Genomic DNA, 16,053 nt, shown 5'->3' on the forward strand with positions numbered 1-16,053 from the left:
GGGTAGTCAAGTCCAGAATCATAGCATCTTCATGCAAAAAGAGATATTGCAAATCATCAAAGCCAGCTCTCTGATTTTACCAAAGAGTTAACTGAGGGTTGGAGATGTAAGTGGCGGAACAAGAAATAAAAGCTGGATTTTTCTGTATGATGGGAAAGCTCAATGTCTAATCATGAGGCTTTATTTCCATACTTCTATTTTTCCGTTGTTGTTGTTGTTCTTCACAATCCAGAAAGCTTGGAATTTGGATGACAGACAGTTCATATCTGTCAGCAAAACCATAATTTCTTGCATTTTGATATAGCGTTCTTATCATAGCAAAGTCAAAGAATCTTATTTTAAAAAATCTTCCTTGGGAACAAGGGACCTGGTTATTTATGGAGAGTGACATTTGATTTTTTAGTCTGATGGAGAATGTTTCCTTTGGATTCCACCTTCCCTCCCATCCCATGGTAAGTGTTCAACCTCTACCCAAGGGCCACATGACCCAGACTTGACCAATCACAGTCTTTCCTGGGATTTTTTTTTTCCAGAGTCCTTGGAAAAGATCTCTTTCTCTAAGACTGTGACTTAGGCGGAGTGTGGTGGCACCTGCCTGTACTCCCAGCAGTTTTGGAGGCTGAAGCAGGAGGATCACAAGTGCAAGGTCAGCCTCAGCAATTTAGCAAGACCCTGCCTCAAAAAAAAAAAAAAAAATAGGGCTGGGGCTGTGGTTCAGTGGTAGAGCGCTTGCCTAGTGTGTATGAGGCCCTGGGTTCAATTCTTAGCACCACATATGAATAAGTTAATAAAAAAAAGATCCATCAACAACTAAAAAATATATTTAATAACTAAAATAAATTTTAAAAATAAAAATAAAAAGGACTGGGAATGTGGTTCAACGGTTAAGCCCCATGGGTTCAATCCCTAGTACCAATAATAATAATAATAATAATAATAATAATACTTGTGACTTTGTGACCACTGGCAGCCATCTCATTTATTGTATAGAAACAGAAATATAATGAAATCATGTGGCCTCTCAAATGGCAAAACACCTAGGGACTCCTACTTATAAGAGCCAAAAAAAAAACCTTTTTTTTTTTTTTTTTTGCTTAAATCAGTTTCATTTATATACCTATTAACTTCAAAGGATCCTCACTAATGTAACTGATATCAATATAAAGCCCTATTTGAAAATTTTAATCTTTAATGAAAAAAATAGTTTCTAAATTGATGGTTTCAGTTCTCAGTGATTTAGGAAACAATACTGAAAGCATTTAAGGAACCATTTATTTTTAAAACAGCAAGGGCGGTAATCTTTGGGAAATTAAATAACTGTGTTTTGATGTGAACAAAGCCTCTTAAATTGCATGACCTGGGCATCTGAATGTCCATTCAGTTCTTCTAAAAATATTTCCTGTACAAGTGCCGCCATATACCAGGCCCTGCTAGGAACAGGGCAGCAATCAAAGCTCCTTTTTTTCTTCTTTTTATGTAATTTATGTTCATTGTGGCAATTCAGAAAATACTGGCATGCAAAAACCAAATCATTCCAGTCATTTCTAATGCTTAGAAGAGAGCTGTCACTACCATTCTGATGTCTCTGAACCAGGAATTTTTTTTATCTGTATATTTCATAATACCAGCCGTCACTGCTTGAGTGTCTCATCCTGACAAGCATCAGGTTCAAGATTTTATGTGGATTATTTCCCTTGTCCTTAGTAAACCCAATGAAGAAGTGACTGTCATTATCCCAATTTTATCATTTTGGAAACTGAGACACAGCCAAATTCAGAAGTATGGATAAGATCACATGGCTAGCCGGGTGCGGTGGCACACGCCTGTAATCCCAGCTGCTTGGGAGGCTGAGGCAGGAGGATCATGAGTTCAAAGCCTGTCTCTAAATAAAATACAAAATAGGGCTGGGGAGGTGGCTCAGTGGTTGATATGCCTCTGAGTTCAACCCCCAGTACCCCCGCACCAAAAAAAAAAAAAAAAGATCACACAGCTAGTGAATGCTGGTGCTGCGGTTAAATGCAGGTAAACTTTTTTATTATTTAATTTTATTTATTTGTTTATTTATTTTTGGTACTGGAGATTGAAGTCAGGGGTGGTCTGCCACTGAGCCACATCCTCCAGCCCTTTTTTTTTTTTTTAATTTTGAGACAGCATATCACTAAATTGTTGAGGCTGCCTCCAACTTGTGATCCTCCTGCCTCAGCCTCCTAAATCACTGGGATTACAGGTGTGTGCCACTGTGCCTTGATTTTCTTTTTTAAAAATTATTTTAATGCCAAAACCATGATCATATTCTTTTGTATTTTGTTTTCTTTTTTTCAAAAACACATTTCAAAGATGCTGGGGACGGTGCTCAGTTGTAGACCAAGGCTATGGGTTGGCGTGCACATACACACATTTATCCCAAAGATCTTTTCATATAATAAACCATGACTTCATGTTTAAGCTCTGCCCTGTATTCCACGCTGTGGGTGATCACCATCTCTCAATTAAATACTCACATAGACATTTAGGTTGGTTCTAAATTACCCACAGCCATGGTACCCACAGTTCAGGGTGGGCCTGGTGGGTTTCTGTGAGTGTCACTTACCAGAGAAAGGCACAACCCTTCATCACCTGCCACTCATCTGTCCTATATGGTGAGTTCTACCTATGGCCACCCAGAGCAGCTGGCCTTCCCTTAAACATGGCTAAATCTTCCCTCAGAATGCTTCCCTTCTCCTGCCAGGGGTTCCGAATCCTCATGTGCCACTTGATCTGTTTTCTGACCACTAACTTGGTGCTTCATCACCTGGGCTACCCACTTGGGGCATCAGCAGTATAGCAGGAAAGAAATGGAATCACCACTCATCTAGTACATTTTACCACCATTATGTGCTCACATTGGTTGCTTTCTAAAGACCAGGGTACTTCCTGCTTATCTTGGAAACCCCAGGTTACAGTACTGACATCAGAATTACCTGGCATGCACGTAGAGAATACAGGTTTCCCAGGACTAGATTTAAAACATTTTTTATTTTTTATTTCTTTAAGAGAGAGTGAGAGAGGAGAGAGAGAATTTTTTTTTTAAGAGAGAGTGAGAGAGGAGAGAGAGAGAGAGAGAGAATTTTTAATATTTATTTCTTAGTTCTCGGCGGACACAACATCTTTGTTGGTATGTGGTGCTGAGGATCGAACCCGGGCCGCACGCATGCTAGACAAGCGCGCTACCGCTTGAGCCACATCCCCAGCCCCCCCAGGACTAGATTTAACCTGTCTGGCTTAGGGTCCAGGAATCTGTATTTTCAGAAGACTCCAGGCAGAGCTGGCATTCAGACAGCTGGGGACTTCAAAAGTCATTAAGGTACCAATAGATTTCTGAACCAATTGGCAAACAGATATTGTCCCTAAGGTCCCTGAGTGTGGGCGACCAAATGTTCCAACTTTACTTGGGATGTCCACATTTCAGCCATGCAAACCCCAATTCTCATGATGGTTATTTACACACACACCTGTGTGTTCCCTGCCACTTCATCTCTCTCCCAGATCTACCATAGTTCAGAAACCACAGAGTGAATGACTGGCATGGGATAAGCCTCCCAGATTGCATCTGCTTCTCAGTTCTGATTATTAATGGATGTCCTTGTCCTTTCTATTGTCAAATATACATTTTGAGTGTCACCTCTGCCCAAGCAATTCTGAGGTAGGTGGTCTGGAGACAGCTTTTTGGGAAATACTAGTGCTGTTGCCTACTACCAGACTGGGTGTTGAGAACATTTCACATAATACTGAAGACATTGATAGGATGCTTAGCCGGGGCCAGAAATCATTTGAAGAACTTTAGACACGACTTGGGAAGCTGAGGCAGGAGGACCAAATGTTCAAGGCCTGCTGGGCAACTTAGTGAGGTCCTTTCTCAAAATAAAATAAATAAAGTAATTAAAAGGGCTGGGGATGGAGAAATCCCGGGTTCAGTCCCTAGTGCTGTGGGGGAGGGGAAAACTTTAGACAAAATAACTTGTTTAGTGTTCACTATAATACTAACAAGTAGGTATTATAACTACCTCCATTTCGAAGATGATGAAACTGAGCCTCCCCACCCTTGAATTCAGTCATTTGCCCAGGATTGCATAGTAAGGGACAGACATGGAATTTGAACGTGGCTGTGTTCTGGGGTCCATCAGGCAGGCAAGTGAAGAAAAATGCCCATATGTAAAAGACCTAGTAGGCTCTTTATTCCAACCAAAGCCTCAGAAAACCCCCATCTCTCTGCAAACACCACCAGTGACCCCGTTTAGTTTCAAGAAACCTCTGGTGTCCAGATTTGAGCCGGTGACACATGGCTCAAAGGCTCTGGGCTTGAGGGCATCATGGAATGCTTCTTTATGCTCCCAGCTATCAGCTAAGCCGTTTCCAGTTCTCACACCAGCTTGGCTCACATGGCAGAAGATTCTGAATATCAACCACGCTCAGGAGCGAGCGACGGAAGCATATGTCAGAGCCAGAGAGAGGAACGGAGTGACAGCCTTCTTCGGGGAGGGAGTGTGAATATTTTTTGCAGGCAGGGCTGCTTTTTAAATGAACTCTTCTTTTTTGAGTCCACCTGTTACCAGACCAGATGGACCCAGCTAGCCTTTTCTTTCAGAGGCTTCAAATGAAATGCAACACTCTCTGAGATTCAACCCAGTTCCACCCACAGAAACCAGCTCCCTCCCTCTTTACCCAGGTGCTTCGTGGCTCTTAGAGTCATAGAATCTGACACCTACACAATCTGACATTTACAACGGGAAAACGGAGGCCCTCAGAGTGGGTGCTTAGACCTTCACTGAGACTTTCAATAAACACTTTGGGGTTGTTCCTATGAGCTTGGGCATGCTGCTGGGTTTGTGGATACAGATGAATAAGGCAGTAATGTCCCCGATCAGCCAAAATACACCTTCATTATCCATGGGGGGCGGGGAAGGGCTTTGCAGGAGTAGTTAAGGTGAATTGAGGGTGTTTTCCAAAGAGATCTGATCTTCTGGCAACAGGGAGGACTGCCAGGCACAGTGGTGCATACCTGTAATTTTAGTGACTCAGGAGGCTGAGGCAGTAGGATTCTAAGTTGGAGGCCAGCCTTGGTAATTTAATGAGAACCTGTCTCAAAACATGTAAAGGACTGTGTGTGTATGTTGGGGGAGAGTAGCTCATTGACAAAGAGCCCCTGGGTTCAAACCCCAGTACAAAGAAAAATGGGGGAAAGGGAACAGGCCCTCCAAACAGAGAGGACTGCAGCATTTGCAAAGGAGCCTGAACCTTATTAAATAACTGATCGAATGGCAAGAACAAGAACACAGAGAGCAGCTATGGAGGGAGACAGGTGCACAGGGGCTTGGAGAGAGATCTGGGCCGAAATGCTTCAAGCATGTCTCAGAGCACAGCTGGATTTTTGTTTCTAAAAGACTATGCTGATTTACACCTGTTCAGCCACAGAAGCAGAGCTGGGCCTCAGAAGCAGGCCTCTTGGGGCCCTTTGTAGTGTTCTTTACTGCCAACCCAGAACCTAAGTTCTGGTCTTACCACTGGTGTTTGAGGAACCCTCCTTCAGTCTGTATCTACACCCCTTCAACCACTTCCCCATCTTCTAATTTGTCAGAAGTGAGGGACGGCTCAAAATGCAGGCCAGGACTGATGCCCAGAGCCAAATCCCAGTTCTCTTATGTCTAGCTGAGTGGTCATGGGAAAGTTAATTAATATCTCTGAACCTCAGTTTCTCATCAGTGAAAGGATAAGTAAAAACCCACCTCTGATTCTCATGATCACAATTTACAAAGGTAAAGCATGTAATATTTCAACCTAAATCATTAGTCAATGAACAGGAACTCTTTTCATTGGAACTCCCTTATTTGGAAAAGAGCCCAGGATTTTATGACAAAGTTTTCTTGTACACATTTTTCCTAGTCTTCCAAGAGGGAAGCAGCTTCTGTTTGTTGATTTTCCAGGGAGCCTTTTTTTTTTTATCCTTTTTAATCTGGTAAACTCACCTCTCACCTCTCACAGGCAAGAGGGTGTAACCTGAACCTGGGGTGATGTGCACATTCTGAGAGCAAGAGGTTCTCTTTCCAGTAGCCCAATCTGCTGGTACCATGAGCATCAGAGGGCAAAATGCAGGAAGAAAAATATGAGAAAAGCAGAGCTGACAGCTATAAGAACAGAGAGAGTCTGGGCAACTGGAGGTGCCCACGGTCCTGGGCTCTAAAGTGGTGTTATCTCAGCTCCTTTTGCAATTCTGTGAACTACTTCAACAGCCCCTGCAGGCTCCTGGGAATCACTAAATCCCCTTCTTGATTTAGCCACGTTGAGAAATGTTCTGACACTTACAACCAAAAAAGTCCTGACAAATATTCAAGGTCATGGGCAATTCTGAATCATCTCCTTGGAACTGCAAAGTTCAGAAAGCTCTCAAGAGGTGATCCAGGCCAGTAAAAGAAAAAACAAAACAAAATATCAGCAATACCCATGACCCTCCCACCTTTTTTTTAGATAGCAAAATCTTCTTTTCAAATCTTCAGGAACCCAAATAGATAAGACAGATAAAAGAGGAAGTACTGTTATAACAAGCTACAAAAGTGTGGAGACCCTGATGGTCCTGCCTACTGCCTCCCCAGCACCCGTCCAAAAGCTAATTGTCCGGTCCGACTTCCTACACTGCAAAGCACAGCACTTTGGCTGCACCTTGCACACCTGGTCCTCCAGCCTCGGCTTGAACACGTCTACAAAGGGCAGCTGACTGGGGCTTGAGGCAGTCCACTTCCGTTTTCAGACTTGTCTGATAGCAAGACAGTTCCTCTTCACCCTCTGGTAACACTCGCCCATTCGTAGGTCCTACTCCTCTTGGGTGAAACAAAGCTAATTAAATACACCTTTCCATGGCATCCAGCTTATGCATCTTCAGTTCCTTCTGAACTGCTCCTCCTGGGACCTCATGTCCAGCTGGTGAGATGCCTAAAATAGGAACCCTGCCGTTCAAGGTGTGATTGAGGAGGGGCATGAAGACAGAAGCCTTAGAATCAGAGAAAGTTTTTATGAAAACACACACACACACACACACACACACACACACACACACACACAGAGCAGAGGTGCATGGCAAGTCCATCAGTTTCTCTGTGTGGCATTTTCCCTGTGCCAGGCCCTGTACTCAGGGATATCCACACTGATTCCCCTGCAGCCTTCACGACATGCCCACTAAGAGGCTGGTTTGTCCCTGTTTAAAAGATAACTACGACCAGGTGTGGTGGTGCACATCTATAATCCCAGGGGCTCAGGAGGCAGGAGGATCACAGGTTCAAGGCCAGCCTCAGCAATTTAGCGAGGCCCTAAGCAATGTAGCAAGACCCTGTCTCTGAATTAAAAATAAAGCCAGGCATGGTGGCGTGTGCCCGTAACTCCAGCAGCTCTGGAAGCTGAGGCAGGAGGATAGCGAGTTCAAAGCCAGCCTCAGCAAAGATGGGGCGCTAAGCAACTCATTGAGACACTGTCTCTGTATCAAATACAAAGTAGGGCTGGGGGTGTAACCCCGGGGTTCAATCTCAGTACAAATAAATAAATAAATGAATAAAAATATAACTGGGAGCTGAGTCCAATCTCTCTCCCTCACTGCAGGACCCATCACATTGGTCCCTACATCTATCACTGCTGGCCCTCCTTGAATAAAGCCTGCCTTACTATACATATACATATATATGTAAGTGCTTAAAGATGAAGCCCAGAAGGGTTTTTCCAGTGACTGGCTCCAGGACAGAATCTAATTTGGGATTTGTACCCTTGTCTCACATGATGACAAAGCTGGAACATTTTGTTGTATTTCTGTGAGAAGATGTGGCATTCTTTGCCACTGACCATCTAGGCCTGAAAACATGATCAACTGAAGCTGGGAAGAGAGCATCAATGCAGATAATTCTTGCAAATCTTTCATCACTGTGGTCAGGACACAAGGGCAATCACCTCTTTTATCTTGAAGCCTTGGAGAAACGTGTGTGTGTTGTGGGAGGGTACTGGAGATTGAACCCAGGGGTGCACAACCACTGAGTCACATCCCCAGACCTTTCTATTTCTTATTTTGAGATTTGTCTCACTTAGTTGCTTAGGGCTTTGCCAAGTTGCCTAGAGTAGCTTTGGACTTGGTTTCCTCCTGCCTCAGCCCTTGAGTTGCTGGGATTTTAGGCTCATGCCACAGTGCTTGGCTGGAGAAGCATCTTTTAAAACATCACAGTAGTTGCATTTTAGAGACAGCTGAGTCTGTGCAGTGAGCAATCAAGGAAGACGTGGGTCTGGGGTTGGAGTGATGAGGCATGACCTCCTGTGTGACCTAATGGACTGCAGTTCCCCAGCTTCCCGTTTCTCTGGCCCAGAGAGACTCTTTGAGCTCTTTTCCTACCCAGACCCCACTTCTGCATGCCATTGTGTCTGAAGGGGAGAATCTGGGGTGCACAGAGATGAAGGAACAAGCCCTGGCCACCTTGGAGGCTGTGATGTAGCCAGGAGGGAAACTGGCTTCTGATCCCTGCTTCCTAATCTCAGGGGCATATCTATCCGTGTTCCACAGCTGCATCTGAGGTTTTCTTAAAATGTTAGATAGAGCTGGGAATGTGGCTTGGTGGCAAAACATTCAAGGTACAAAGTGTAATGGTAATAATAGCAATAGAGCTGGGTCCGGTGGTGCTTGCCTGTAATCCCAGCACCTCAGGGATGCTGAGGCAGGAGGGTGACAAGTTCAAAGCAAGCCTCAGCCATTTATGTCTTAAGCAACTTAGCAAGTCCTGTCTCAAAATAAAAGGGGCTAGGGATGTGGCTCAGTGATTGAGTGCCCCTGAGTTCAATCCTCAGTTAAAAAAAAATGCACTAAAGCTTTAAAAACGAATTATGCATAATTCTGATTTAGGTTTTAAGGAGTAAAAAATGTATGTTCATAAATTATATACAATGAACATTAACATTATATAATATATTGATACATTTTGATGTAGCACAATATTTTAATATATTTTTACATTTATGTATGTCTTGACATGACCCACAAGGCCTGTGATTTGCCCTCTGACCCTCACCCCAGTGTCATTGCCATCACTACCTCCCAGACCTTCCTGCAGGACCACAGGTATTACTTTCATTTCCTCCATCGCCTGATGCACTCTCTTGCTTCCTGGACTTCTTAATTGCTGTTTATTGTCTCTGCCTGCGACACTCGGTCACCCTCACCATCTCCCCTTGATATTTTAGCCCTCAGCTAAGATGCACCCAAAGTACCACCACTTGGGTACCTGGTATTATCATCATTTAAAACTTTTTCTCCAACCTATCTTTTTTGTTTTGCAGCACTAGGGATTAAACCAAGGGCCACTTTTTCACTTAGCTCCAACCAGCCCTTTTGATTTTTTATTTGAGACACATTCTTGTTAAATTGCCCAAGTTGGCCTAGAATTTGAGATCCTCCTGCCTCAGCCTCCTGAGTCTCTAGGACTACAGGTGTGTATCAATAGCACCTGGCAAGAGATCCTGTGTCATTTTTTCATGGAGGTATTCCTAATGTGCATGTACCACAGAGACTGGCATAAAGTAAATATTCAGTGGAAATATACTAAAGGAAGTACCAAAATGATATTTTGAAATCCTAGTGAATAAGCTGCCACATACTAATATATCATCATTTTTAAAAGAGCACACGTTTATTGTCTTCCAAGAACACTGATACAGTGGTGTATAATCCTAGACTGAGGAAGGAGGAGCACAAATTCAAGGCCAGCCTCAGCAACTTAGCAAGACCGTATGTCAAAATAAAAAGTAAAAACAAAACAAAAAACGGGCCGAGGAAAGCATATAGCTCAAGGGTAAAGCACTCCTGGGTTCAGTCCCCAGTATCAAGAAAAAACCCCAGAAAAGTCTCCAAATGTCTCCAAATGCAAGCTACCACAATGCTAAGAATGATTATTATATATTATTTATGTATTTATATATAATATTATATATTATCACATTATTTTATATGCCACAAAGAATTTAAAAACATAATATTGAGAGTCATCCAGATCTAGTTCTCCCGGTTGCTAGCTGAGTAACTGAGGGCAAGTTTCTTTTCTGTAATATTTCATCACTGTTACAAAGTTTCAGTCAGAGAATGTAAAGGAAGTGCATCTATGGAGCTAGTACACCATTGGTGCCCAGTTATGAATATATTTATGGTCTTCCTTGGAGAATACTCAGTGCTTGGCTAAACAAAGGCCCACCTCATCCCTTTTCTACCCCTTTATCTCAGAACTGGGAAGATCTACTTTGCTTGTCCCAGCGTTTGCATTTGTGTGTGTGTGTGTGTGTGTGTGTGTGTGTGTGTGTGTGTTTGATTTGATTTTCTTTCTGACTTAAAAAAAAAATGGATGCATTTCACCTGTAACTCTGGGTTTGCGACTTCTTTCAAAAGATGAGATAGCACAAGGATAACACAAGGTCCTCCATCAAACATGGCGGCCACAACTTGAATAAGACCTACCCTCTTCAGTCAGGCAAAATAGCTCCTCTTCACGGAATCCATGGGGCTCTCCTGTTGACGTGACCTGACTTCTGGAGGCCCTTGAGTTTGTAATCCCTTCTCTGGCAGTAGAACGCAAGTGGCAGAAGGTTTACCACGTCAGTCTTCTTCCCTTCTGTAAGTGGAAAGACCCAGTATAGAGATTCATTTTTCCACTGATGTAAATTATACTATCACCCCGATTTAGATAGCAGAAGCAGTTACAAGTAGTTTGGTTTTAAATATATTTTCCACCCCACTACAAAAATGCTATATGGCATATTTAGAAATCCCCTACCCCACCCCCTGTAAAAGTTTTTGCATGACAACTGAAATTCCTACTGTTCAACTATGTACATTGTACTTTGAGATTGGGGGAGTGATTCTAGCTGGTTCTAGAACTGTACCCGAATAAGCTTAACATCTGTTTCATGAGTAGCTTGCAGCAATGTAGCCCACCCCACCCAGTTCCTCTTCATCTTGGACACTGTTTTTCCTACTTCTCCCAATTTGCAAACTCAATTTCATCTAGGGGTTGTGAACCCCAGGCAGGGAGGAGCTGGTTGCCCATATATCGAATAGCCATTCAATAGGTATCGAATACCCCCCCATAGGAGGGGTCCCAAGCAAGCCCTGTCTCCAGATGAGACAAAACACTAGAGCCGCAGTTCTCAAAATGTGGTTTCCAGCCCAGCAGCCTCAGTCTCTGGGAACTTGTTAGGTTCCGGCCCCACCCCAGGCCTACTGAATCCAAATCTGCATTTGAACAAGATTCATGAACACATTCAAAATAAAACAGTCATTTCTTTAGTGAAAAGAACCATGAGGAAAATAAAGGAGGGTGATGTGACTGTGACTGGGAGGTGACCACTTGAAACAGAGCAGCTGTTTTAAAATGCTTTGGTGTTGGGACCCATTTATACTTTTTTTTTGTACCAGGTATTGAACCCAAAGGTCCCAGGGGTGCTTGACCACTGAGCCACATCCCCAACCCTTTTTATTTTATTTTATTTTTTGAGACAGGGCCTCACTAATTTGCCTAGGTCTTGCTAAATTGCTGAGGCTGGCCCTGAACTTGTAGTCTTCCGGCCTCAGCCTCCTGAGTCACTGGGATTACAGGAGTGCACCACCTGGCCCCTCCATATTATTACAAAAATAGTTTTGATTTTTGTGAACCCTGCAAAAAGTCAGGGTGCTGAATCCCATTTAGAATCTCTAATGGGACCAGGTGATGAAAGTCCTCCCAGGAACACTGTGGAGTAAGACCTCAGTCACAGGTGTTAAGGATGGGAGACTCCTCTTTTCAAAAACATAGGCCTGGCAGTGAGAGTGTTAGTGCCACTTGTGGTCCTGAATTGGTCCTAGAGTAGGGGCACAACTATGGATACATCCCTTACCCTCTAAGATTCCGTTTCCCGTGTTGTTACTTTATGGTTTTTTCGTTTGGCTAGTTGATTTTGTTTCTTTTGTTTTGGGTTCTGGGTATTGAACCTGGGATGTTTTACCATGGAGCCACATTCCCATCCCTTTTTATTGTGCATTTTGAGACAGGCTCTAGTAAGTTGCTGAGGGCTTCGCTAAGTTGCTGGGCTAGCCTCAAACATGCCATCCTCCTGCCTCAGCCTCCCGAATTGGTGGAATTGCAGGGTGGGCCACCGCGCCTGTCTCCCTATCCCTATTCATAAAGAGGAGGGTGCACCCTAACCTTGCAGCCCCTCCCCAAGTCTCTGGGAGGTGCCGGTGGGAATTTTAGAGCGATCCCCCATTCTCCCAGCAGAGGGCGATAGAGACCAGCCCTGGCTGGACCACTTCCATCCCAGAGGCGGTTCACCGCCTCCGCATCCAGACACAAGGTTCCCTCATGATTGGGGCGGTTTCCTTGGCACCGTCTGCCACCAGGTATCCCAGGCCAACTGAGCCATCCCCAGGGGATGGCAGGGAGCACGAATAGCCCTTGACCTTGACCCTAATGTGGTCAGATTGAGATGCTCACATTCTCGAAGTCCCAGTCCGGGAAGCTCAGCGGAGGTTTGGTTTGGACCGACCCAGTTTTTTTCCCCCACTGGGAACCACCCAGGAGCTGTTGACTCCTCACAGGGAGAACCGGGCGGGGTGGCCGGAAGGGAACAAGACAGAGCACTGCGCCAGCTCCCGGGGGACCGCCCGCCTCGCTGGCCTTGCTGGCCAGGGGCTGCGCTTGCATCAGCGCCTGCCTGGGCAGGGGCAGCGGCCCGGCCACCAGCGACGTCAGCCGCTTTCCCAGAAGAATTCCACTTCCTGAGGCCAGGGGCCCTGCTGCGTGGGCGAGGCAGGGGGGTTTTGGTTTCGAAGATGACACCACTCGTTTGCAGCATCTCCTCATTCGCTCGCTCTGTTGTCATGGAGACCAACAGCACCCTGGCAGCCTTAGGCAGGCTAACCCTCCCCGGGAAATGACTTGGGACACAGCCGGCTCAGGAAACCACTGGCCTTCTAGGGTGCTGGCTCAAGGAGACAGAGGCCTCGGGTCCTGGGGGCTGCCCTGGGGGCCATCCTGGGGGGCCTCTTTCCATACTATACAGTGATGATCAAGATTTCAAAGCACTCTTCTCTGAGGGTCTTAGAAACAGCCCTGAAAACATCCAAGCCCAAAGAAGAGCCCTAAAGAAAACATCCAAGGGGCTGGGGATGTGGCTCAAGCGGTAGCGCGCTTGCCTGCATGCGTGCGGCCCGGGTTCGATCCTCAGCACCACATACCAACAAAGATGTTGTGTCTGTCGAGAACTAAAAAATAAATATTAAAAATTCTCTCTCTCTCTAAAAAAAAAAAAAAAAAAAAAAATCCAAGCCCAAAGAAGAGCCCTAAAACAGCACTGTGGCTGATAGAAGTGACTTTTTAGTCCCCTGTGTTTGGAGGTTGTTTTTTGTTTAGTTTTGTTTTTCCGTACCTTCCTTTTCATGAAGCAGTTTCTCATGACTGTTTGAAGGCTGGCTTGCCTTATCTACCCTCAGTGAAGCAATGCTTGTTTTAATTCACTTAGGCAAACATTTATTGAGTACCCAGAATGTGCCAGGCAAAGAGAGGGATGCTAATAATAGTAGCAGCAAACATGTTGCAAGCACTTGCAAAAGTGCACAGGTATGAACTTATTTAGACTTCACCATGACCTTACAAGGAAGATGTTATCCCCATTTTATAGAGGAGGAGAATTGGACTGTCCAGTGCATGGGAGACTGACTAGGAAGTAAAACTAGATCTAAGTCCTAAACTTGTACTCTTTATATTGCCAGGCACCTCTCACTACATGGATTAACATGGTAGATGTGGCCTTTTGCCATTGATGCGTTTGTTACTGCATTAAGACCATGCATTTAATCTTTAGTTGTGTGTTAATAATTTGAGAAGATTAAAACGAAGAGAACTGTAAATAAGAAATTTTTATAAGGCTGGGGATAGAGCTCAGTTGGTAGAGTGCTTGCCTCACATGCACAAGACCATGGGTTCAATCCCTAGTACCAGAAAGAAAGAAAGACAGAAAAACAGAAAAGAGAAAGAATGTATAATAATAAGGGGATGGAGCTGGGGATGTGACTCAAGTGATAGCATGCTCGCCTGGCATTCCTCAGCACCACATACAAACAAAGATGTTGTGTCTGCCGAAAACTAAAATATAAATATTAAATTCTCTCTCTCTCTCTCTCTCTCTCTCTCTCTCTCTCTCTCTCTCTCTCTCTCTCTTAAAAAAAATAATAAGGGGATGGATGGTAGCTCAGTGACAAAGTGCTTTCCTACCATGTTTGAGGCCCTGGGTTCCAGAACCACATGCACATGCGCATGTGCACACACGTAATAAAAATAAAACATAATATACATGCAGCTACCATGAATGCCCCCTATATTCCAGGCACTGTGTTAAACCTACCACCTTAAGTATTCCCAACAGCTCTATGAGGTTGGTTCTGTTACTTTGGTCCTTATTTTGTAGAAGAGGAAACTGAGGCACAGCTAGTGAATTAATGCTTAGTAATTAGTAGAACAGTGCTTTGGTCTATACTAGGCATTTGATACACTTGCACTCAGTTTTGGGGAGAATGGAGAGAGTAAAATATACACAAACACACCAGAAAAAAATTGTTCACTTGGGATCATTTCCAGCTAAAAATTATTATATTTTAAAAGGAGATTAGGAAAGGGTAGGTTTCTTTTTCTTCGTTTTTTTCTTCATGGGGAAAAGTTAAGCAAAAAGCTTAGGAAAACAAGGTAAGAACACTTTTGAGTGATGCAGGTATTTTGTGGATCTAACTTCCATCTTCACAACACCCCTGAGAAGTAGTCTGAATTGGTTATCTTAGTCCCAACTTACAGATGAACACTGAGAATCTTTACAGAGATTTTCTAACTATTAAAGAAAACAAGCAGGCTAGGTATGGTGGCTCACACCTGTAATTCCAGCATCTCAGGAGGCTGAGGCAGGAAGATCTCAGGTTCAAGGCCAACCTCAGCAACTTAGCAAGACTCTGCCTCAAAATAAAAAATGGAAAAGGCTGGGGATGGAGCTTACTGGTAGAATACCCCTGGGTTCAATCCCCAGTACCAAATAAATAAATAAGAAAGAAAAAAAAAAGTAAACAATCTTTAGGACTCGAAATTAAGCCACCCACAATAGCCAAGGAGTTGGAAACCATCTAAACATCACCAATAGATCAACAGATAAGTACATACATACAATGAACAATTAGCCTTCAACAGGAATGAAGTACTGAGATGGTTCAATCTGGATGAGCCTTGAATACATGATGCTAAGTGAAATAAGTCAGACCTAAAAGGTCCTTGACCTGAGATACCCAGAACAGACACCCAGAAGTGGAGGTTGCCAGAGGCTGGGAAGGGGGAACAGGAAGTTCTTGTTTGGTATAGGATTTCTGTTGCAATGATGAACATGCTGTAGAAATGGATAACGGTGATGGACACAACATTGTGGGTGGACTTTATACCACTGGTGTATAAACGCTTTTGTAACAAGCAGCTTTTGTGTTGTGCGTGTTTCACCACAATGAGAAAAACATATTTGAGAGAGAAATCAAACCACATCACTGATTCCCATTCTTTTTTTTTTAAAGAGAGAATGAGAGAGAGTGAGAGAGAGAGAGAGAATTTTAATATTTATTTTTTAGTATTTGGCATACACAACATTTTTGTTTGTATGTGGTGCTGAGGATGCCAGGCGAGCGCGCTACCACTTGAGCCACATCCCCAGCCCCAATTCCCATTCTTATTCAACTCTTTCTTGTAGAAGGAGATTCCTTGTACCCTTAACCCAGAACCCATTTAATTTTGCCTGGGTTTGGTGGCCTCCATGTGAAAGAAAACATCATGCCTTTACAAAAATAGCTCACAATCGCATTTTTGCTAAACACAGGAGACTGGTATTCCCCTCAGGTATTCCAAATGAGCAAGATTTGGCTGGTAGGGGAGAGAATCACGTGGTGAGTCACCGGTTTAGCAGGTGAGGTCATCATGGGGTGACCGTCTGTGAGGCGGCCCTCCCAGC

This window comes from Ictidomys tridecemlineatus, chromosome 16 (assembly GCF_052094955.1).
Source record: "Ictidomys tridecemlineatus isolate mIctTri1 chromosome 16, mIctTri1.hap1, whole genome shotgun sequence".
NCBI classification, from domain to species: Eukaryota; Metazoa; Chordata; class Mammalia; order Rodentia; family Sciuridae; genus Ictidomys; species Ictidomys tridecemlineatus.